Raw genomic sequence first — 9,470 nt, 5'->3', positions numbered from 1 at the left:
TGTGTACCGAGTTTCGTCAAGATATCTTAATTTTTATTCCAGTTATCCGTTGCACGGAGGGACGGTCGGATAGACGGACAGTCATCCGGATTTCAATTCATACTGATCATTTTTATACTCTCGCAACAAAAGTTGCTAACTTGTAGGTTGTCCGTGCAACGGATAACTTGAGTAAAAATTGAGATATCTTAACGAAACTTGGAACACGTATTCCTTGGAACCCTGAGGAGGTTGCTTTCGAAAATGGGCAAATTCGGACCATTGCCACGCCCACAAAATGGTGAAAACCAAAAACCTATAAAGTGTCATAAATAAGCCATAAATAAAGTTATAAAAGTAAAATTTGGAATAAAGGATCGCATTAGGAAGGGCAGCTTTGGATGTAACTTTTTTGGGAAAGTGGGCGTGGCCCCGCCCCCAAATCGGTTATTTGTATGTATCTATAAAGCTATATAAACCAAACTTTCTGCTGCCGGTTTTCCTAAGTACCCCACCACATACCATGAAAATAGTTGAAATCGGATAATAACCACGCCCACTTCCCATACAAAGGTTAGGTTGAAAATTACTAAAAGTGGGTTAACTGACTAACGAAATACGTCAGAAACACTAAATTTCACAGAAATAATAGCAGAAGGAAGCTGCACTGAGATTTTTTTACAAAATGGAAAATGGGCGTGGCATCGCCCACTTATGGGTCAAAGCCCATATCTCAGGATCTACTCGACGGTATATAATATTTTCTTGACACCCTGATGGCACATGAGGAAAATGGACGAAATCGGTTTACAACCACGACAACTTCCCATATAACTCATTTTCGAATTCCATCTTATTCCTTCTCTTTATAATATATACGTAAGGAACCAATGAAGATCAAAATAAAACTTTACACAAATACTGTATATGATCTGTGGTATCACTTGTGAAAAATTTGTCGAAATCGGACTATAACTTTTCAATCCCCGGATATCGAATAGGAAGAACTCAGTGCCCAATGGTAACTTTTCACCGAAAATTTCGGCAAATCTCTCAGGTATCTTAATTGAATTCAGAGGAAATATTTTTCTACTAATAGTGCGTCTCTGTACCAGAAAAGGTTAAAATCGGGTCATAACTTCCCTTATGTATGAATATATGAGAATACCTAATTATAGGATTTTCAAAAAAACGTTGAGCTTAATAGCTTATAAATCGGTTAATATGTGAAATATATTTATACCGAATATATGGGTAAAATTGTGTGTTTTCTTAATAAAAATATAGCAATAAATTGCGAGAGTTTAAAATAGCAACTTTGTTGCGAGAGTATAAAAATTTGTTTTTGAAATGCTAGTAGAACTAAGTCACCATTTGACACTAGTGTAAATTATTATCAGTAATTTCATTAAGATACCTCGATGATTGACCGATTTTTGGCTAAAAGATACTGATTTCCTCATATTCAAAATTTAGCATAAAATTCTGAAAGAGACATAGATACTACAGGGTTTTTTCTATTAATTAAATAATATTGTTCTTCTTGTCACATCATCATCATTTCAACTAATTGGGATCTACATACATATATATACAATATGTTTGCAAAATATATGTATAAAGAAACCGGTTTATCTAGATGACTCGATTGTTACTTAGTTTTTGTTAGAACGGATAGATGGACCGATAGGGAAATATCCGGAAAATAATTTCGCTTCTCGTTTTAAAAATTTTAAGAAATATCTCATCTATCTCAATTAGTTTTAGCAATAAATGTTAAGCGTGCAAATCTACAATACTTGCTGCAACATGTTGTAAGTAAACGAAAATAGCGAAATATTATTACACCCAAGTCAACCTTCTAGTATATCTGCATTTTTAGAATCTTAGAATTTATTTGTAGGTGCCAATTGCGAAATTAAACAAGCCGAAATGAAAACCTACGCAGAATCCAATATTTCAATTCAAACTGCCCATACTAAGCACGGCAAATCAAATAAACTGCCAACGTAAGTTGTTTATTTTATGGCAGTTGCATTGAAAGTAAAATACATTCGAAGCAAATAGGTATAATCAAAGTAAAACACAAACAGAACAAAGCCTTTCATGTTGTCATACTCGTACATCTCATACGGCCTCTTCACTCCACCGCTGTTGCACAAGACCAAGCAAGGAGAATCCAACTAAGCACACAAGCATTTGCAAAATCATAAAAAATAATAAGAAATAAATAAGTGAATTTGTGATCGAGACGCATATAATGGCATTCCGTAAGATGGCAACGCCTCAAATCGGCGGCACCGCAGCGCTCCAACACAACAAATGTCAAACGTGAGACGTCTGCTCTATGTGCTGAGCCTCGACAGCATTATATGGAATTTACCTCTGCTTTTCGTTCACAAGGCAGTCATGCACCGCCAAAAAGGCAACACACTTAACAAATCGCTGGGATTAGGAAAAATAGGAAAAATAAAATAAATGCGTTTGTAGGCAACATACATGTGTACACATACATGCATATGTATGAAATGCAATCGGCAGAAGGCTTGTTAACCTAGATTCATAGACAACTTCCTATGCTAACTGCCGCGTCTACAGATTGTTGACTCGCATGGTTTAAGTGGAAAATGCTATACCCTCAAAGAGGTTGTAAGGTCTGAAAATGAAATCCGTTTGTAAACAGTTGTTGTTAGTAGAGAGCTTACTTAGTAGTAGTTACAAGATATTTGGAAAAACGTTACGTTCGTATTGAAAATGTAAATAGAATTTTTATAATTCCACACCGTCTTTTTCGTTTACTATAATTACGTGTATTTACAGTTACAATGTTTGCAGTCGATTTTGAATTCTAATTAAGTGTGACCCAAAAACAATTAAATGAAAGTAGATATACACAAATTGTAACGTTACACGTAGAACATTGATAAGTTTAGGTCAGGGCTCTTAAAATTAATAATGGAAAGATAACTGTAAATTTGTAGTACAGTACTCGTATGAATATATAGTGTTGGAAAAAGAAAACGGATGTAGTCTTTAAATCATACAGAACTAAAGTAAAAGTAACAAGTAAGGAAGGGCTAAGTTCGGGTGTAACCGAACATTTTATACTCTCGCAATTTATTTATTTAACTTTATTTATATTATATAATACACAATTTGACCCACATATTCGTCATATATATTGTATAAAGTCCATTGAAAGTTGGAAACCATAATATTAGGTTAGAAGCACCGAAGACCTCGTGTTCGATATAAGGGGTCTTAAAAACCTATGGCCCGATTTCGGCGAATTTTAGAATGGGGCTGCCACACTATTAACATAGTATTTGTGCAAAGTTCTGCACCGATATCTTCACTAGTACATACTTTATATATTGTAAAGTAAACGATTCAGATCGTCTTCAAAGTTCTGGCATATAGGAAGTAGGCGTGGTTGTAAAGCGATTTGGCCTATTTTCACAACATATCATTGGGATGCAAGGAAACTATTACAAACCAAGTTTCATTGAAATCGCTCGAGTAGTTCCTGAGATATAGTTTTTGACCCATAAGTGGGCGACGCCACGCCCATTTTCCATTTTGTAAAAAAATCTGAGTGCAGCTTTCATCTGCCATTTCTTATCTGAAATTTTGTGTTTCTGACGTTTTTCGTTGATGAGTTAACCCACTTTTAGTAATTTTCAACCTAACTTTTGTATGGGAGGTGGGCGTGGTTATGATCCGATTTCTTACATCCGAATATACCCCTTCATAGTGCGATCCTTCATACCAAATTTTATTTCCATAGCTTAATTTATGGCTTAGTTATGGCACTTTATGTGTTTTCGGTTTTCACCATTTTGTGGGCGTGGCAGTGGTCCTATTTTGCTCATTTTCGAAAGCAACCTTCCTATGGTGCCAAGAAATAAGTGTGCCAAGTTTCATCAAGATATCTTAATTTTTACTCAAGTTACAGCTTGCACAGACGGACGGACGGACAGACAGACATTCGGATTTGAACTCCACTCTTCACCCTGATCACTTTAGTATATATAACCCTATATCTAACTCGTTTAGTTTTGGGTGTTACAAACAACCGTTATGTGAACAAAACTATAATACTCTCTTTAGCAACATTTGTTGCGAGAGTATAAAAAGCGTGTATACCAGAGAGCAGCTTCGGGTATGTTCGAGTGTGTTCAATCACACTAGCTTAAATTCGGTACGAGTGTGTCGAAACACTCTTCAAACACGTGTTCTATCGAGTTTGGAACCCGAAGCGAAAATAACGCAAACGAACAATCACGACGGTCCTATTTTCGAGTGCAAGCAGCAAACTCGGATTTTATGTATATTATATTTTCGGGTGTGTCGTGCACGTGTTGATTGTGATCGAAACACTCGAGTGGCACTCGAAGACCAAAAAATAATAGATAAACATACGTACACACATATGTATGTATGTTTGTTGGCGTCGGGATGTCGCGTTCTGTCTTAGCTTTTTTGGTTGAATAATTTGAATATTAGACGTACATAGTACATATTATAAAATAATAATTCAATTTAAGAATAGAATTCACTCAAAACTTATTTTATTTATTAATTCATAAATCATAAATAAAAAACATTTCATTGCACTTAAATATTTTAATTTTTTTTAAATCACAAATTTCAGGTGTAGACCAGATAAGGTGTTTGTGCCATTGGAAATGTTCTCACAACCCGAATTTTCTATCGTTGTCATTATGAATTATAAAAAGTAAACAAAACAAACAAAACCAATAATCGTTGACAATCACTACGCAATAATAGCATGACTGCCAATTACATACATACATATTCTGAAATTTTGTGCACACTCGTGTGTGACTCGATCACATTCAATACGATCGGGTTAGAGTGCCAGCTCGTTCACAAACGAGTGTCAACTCGGCACTCTGTTAAAACAAGCATATATGCTTGTGTTTCGAGTGTCGCGAAAGGCTCGTTCGTTTTGAACATGTCTCCAAACGATCAATACGTGTATTCATACCGAAAACTTTGATCAAACAAAATCAGAGTGGACATTCGAGTGTGCACGAAAATGATATACCCGTTGCAGCTCTCTGCTGTATACCTCACTATAAGGAATAAACAATTTTTATATATCTTCTAAGAGATTTATTTCCTGAGCAATGTTCTGAATAATAAAACGGGGTTATTAATAAATCTTATGACGAGTACAAAAAATTTAAGAGCTTCACGCGATAGAAACTATAGACCATACTCACATTGCAGTTAAAAACAAAACACTGACCTTTGAAGAGGCTTTCATCGTGAGACTACCTTATGACGATCACAAAAGCATGTCAAGTATAATAAGAATTATAAGCTTTGGTGTAAATTATAGGCTACCTTAATAGTCTTTTCTTCTTGACTGGCGTAGACACCGCTTACTCGGTTATAGCCGAGTCCACAACAGCGCGCCACGCATCTCTCCTTTTGGCAGTTTGGCACCAATTGGTAATACCAAGTGAAGACAGATCCTTCTCCACCTGGTCCTTCCATTGGAGTGGAGGTCTCCCTCTCCCTCGGCTTCCACCAGCAGGCACTGCATCGAAAACTTTCAGAGCTGGGGCACTTTCGTCCATTCGAACAACATGACCCAGCCAGCGTAGCCGCTGTCTTTTTATTCGCTGGACTATGTCTATTAATAATCGTTACCACTTATTTCCAAGAATTTACTTCCACTAAGAATTTATCTTACATTGTTAATTAATGTTTTTTAACTAGTCACAGCTACTTCAGTACTGGTGATCCAGATAAATATATATATCATAGAGAATTTAGATTGACAATTAACCCACCACTATTTTTTGGAGAACTTACCAACTATTTCCCATAATTTTTCATAAATATTCCCTGCAATCAAACTTGAAATAAGCAGAAGAACTGCGCCGGCATGGCGGCCAAGAATCAATCAACCCTGTTCTGATGTGTGCGTTGTATATCGGTCGGAACAATTGGTAGTCAGAAGTCAAAATTTCCCAGTCGCTGTTTTCCCAATAGTTTTCAGCCGATCTCACAACATTCGGCCAATTGTCATGACGGAAAATTATTGCCTCGTGTCTAGTCGCAATACGCACGTTTTCGGCAATCGCTCCCTTCAATTTAATGAGTTGTTGTCGGTAGCGTTCCCCATTAATAGTCACACCCGGGCTTAGAAGATCATAATACAGCACGTCCTTTCGATCCCACAAAATACAGAGCATTACCTTGTCGTCATAGATATTTGTTTAGGGTTGTCGTAGTGATTATATTTTTCATCACCAGTCGCAATGCGCAAGTAGCAATTCTGACATGCATAGTCGTGTTTCAATGTCTCTCGACTTCAATTCGTATGACACCCAATTTCCTTGGTTTTCTATATGTCCGGTTGCTTTTAAATGTTTTGAAAGGGCTGCTTAAGTATCTCCTAAAGATTCTGCCAACTCTTCCTGTTTTTGACAACAATCCCAAGTTCCTCATCTTCAAACTTTTATGATCGCCAAGGACGTTCTTCGTCTTCGTCTTTAAATCGTGCAAAATATTTTTGGTACGTTCGGATAGCTAGAACACAAACTTCCACGAAAATATGATGACTTTCGGTTTATTTTTTCTTCACATAATGGAAAAGTATAATATTATTATGATTTAATATAACTAAGTCGATATTCCAAAAATACAGAATATGACAGAATCGTTCCCACAAAGCAGTATTAGTCTAAAATAAATGTTTAGATAATTCTTTAAAATGTGTTTGGTGTTCTATTTGAAATCCGATATTAATCACTCCTTTCTCAAATATGCTCTTGTATAAGTTCCTTGCAGTGGGTTTAGTAAAAGCTCTACAGTCTAAAGAGCACATTCACAGCATAGTAAATAATGTCTCCGCTGATTGTGATTTAAGTAAATTGAAGTTAAGTATCATTGAATGAATTTGCAATTACAAGCGTAATTAAAGATAATCGTAATCCAGTAAAGCTATTTAAAAATAAATCGATTGGTTAGTAGTTTAATCCTCTTTGGAAAAACAAAGCTGCTGATTAAAATAAGGAAATAACAGCTCATCATCTCTACGCTTGAAATCGATTATACATATATATGTAAAAAGTAAAAGAGTACTGAAGAGCCAGAAGAGCTTTCAAGTTTGCATTTTTTACTGAACCAACGGCGATGAAATTGCCAAACTGGCCACAGACCCTCTGCAGTCGTACAGCTGACGTGGAGCAGCCAAAAATCCTCAACTTCTCTTGAGTTTATATAAAATTTACCTACTTAAAAAAAAAACAAATGTGGTCAATACTCCAGCAATTACTTGAAAATACACTTGCAATTTGTACAAGTTGTAGATACTGGGTATATTCGCTTGTGTTCATGTCTACATGTCTATCCACCAACTGCCTGTGTATGTTAACGAGCATCTTCCGCACCCTAACAAAAGACTTAAGCGCGCAACCAGCCACACCAAGCAAATTGCAGTCGCCAAGTACAACTCGTTGCTCGAACGAAAGCAAAAGTGATGCCTTGCAATTTTTGCTGACTCACTCAGCTGAATGGCCGTATGTACAATAACTGGATTTGTAGATATGTATATCTGTCAGCCGCTTTGGATGCTTACCCATACTCAAGCGCACCGCCTCTCCGTCGCCGCTGCACGAGCTGCTGCTGTTTTATGGCGGCTGAGTTCAATGTGCGCGCGCGCGTCTTTATTCACATTTGCCCTAAATAAAATCTGGGATTCGCTGGGTAATGCCGAAAATCATGCACGACTATTGCATAATATTTTTCACTTTTACCGCGATTACGAAAATGAAACTTTTAAATGGATTTCGACTTCTTTTGTCACATATTCCAGTTTTGCTGGTTATTTCCTGGGGGAATACAAATTTAGAAGGGAATGTATAATTTTGAAAGATGGATATGTTTCATATATTAAATAAGCCGTGCAATGTTAATATATGTTATATGCAATGGTAACTGTTTCTATATTTAAGAAAAGAATTAAGAGAAGAACAAGGGGGCACGTTCATCATCCTATATTTTGGTTTCCGAAAGGGTTTTCCAAAATATTAGACTTCTTGGTTATTGCATTTTACTGATTTAGCCTCACTAATAAAGAGAATGAGAGAAAATATGTATATTTTATATCGGCAGCTTAAAAAGAATCAGGTCACTTTAATTACAATATCTTATTTCGTCTGTAAAAGCGATTTCAGCTGAGTCAGCCTTAACCTTCTTCTCAACTTGGTATATTCATTGGCCGCATACTCTTATAACGGATCTACTCGATGGAACCACATCGTTATAATTTCGTACTAAGCAAATCAAATGGGTTCTTCTAGAAAATTTATAATATCATTTTACTGCTATATTCATCCATTATCCATTATTCAAAAAGTTGATGAGCACTCTCAGAGAAAAAGAGGAGGATGTGGTCTTTATAGTACGAAGAATATTTTACCTGTACCATCCCTTAGCTGTACTCGATACTCATTTTATCTAGATATCTAAATTCTAAAACGGTGTATACTGGTTTTTATCTATAACAATGAGATTTATGTTGTTCTAACTCTTTCAATCAAGCTTGCAGTATATTCTTACTATGAAACCCGAACTTACTTGTTCAACGAAGTCGATACAACCCTGACCCTATGCAGACCGTAAGCTCTGACATTGAATTTTCAAATAGTAAATATTTTATTTAAACATCCATGATGACATCAGAAATATCAGAACCTATAATCTGAAGTAAGGCATACCGTCTTCAAATAAACTGTATTTCTCCATTTTCACATTTGAAGAGTCAAAAGCATAATCGTTCGGCACTTGATTCGAAAACATTCGATTAGTTTCGTTTGAAAGTATTTGATTTCTGTTGCGTTACATAATACTCGTAGAAACCTTGAAAGAAAGTAAATAAAATCTCAATAAAATCATAAGATGAGGAAATAAATGGCATGGTTTAATTGAACAAACACAGATTTTTAGGCACAAGTACTCACTTGTCTATATTTGTTTGTAAAAAGATATGTACATTCGACATATTCGGGCGCTCATGCGTCAAATGACCAGTGAGACCTTGAAAGTGCACAACTATTCGAATTTGTATTTGTATTTTTTACAAGTTTGTTTACGTGTTCAACTGTTTTATTGTATTCTCCATATTTGTTTTGATATCAAATAATTGTTTGGCTTCTCAAGTAACTGTGTCACTCATACACTTTTAGGCTGAAAATAATGCAAGTCAATGCTGAGTAGCTTGAATTTTGTTCGAAACAGTGAGGAAGAAGTTATAAAGTAATAAAGCGAATTATCGTAATATTTAGGTATCGTTGATAATTTAAATTTTGTTACAGAGGGTTAAAGGGGTTTGCCATAAGCAAAACAAATTTAATTTCTCTCTTTGTATCTGAGTATGTTAACATTATGATGCAAAATTTCGAGTATTGGGACAATCTTGTGAATCATCATTTTTCAGAGGACCTCTACAG

The sequence above is a fragment of the Zeugodacus cucurbitae genome, chromosome 6 (genome assembly GCF_028554725.1).
Source record: "Zeugodacus cucurbitae isolate PBARC_wt_2022May chromosome 6, idZeuCucr1.2, whole genome shotgun sequence".
NCBI lineage: Eukaryota > Metazoa > Arthropoda > Insecta > Diptera > Tephritidae > Zeugodacus > Zeugodacus cucurbitae.
Note: the sequence above shows the minus strand (reverse complement) of the source record.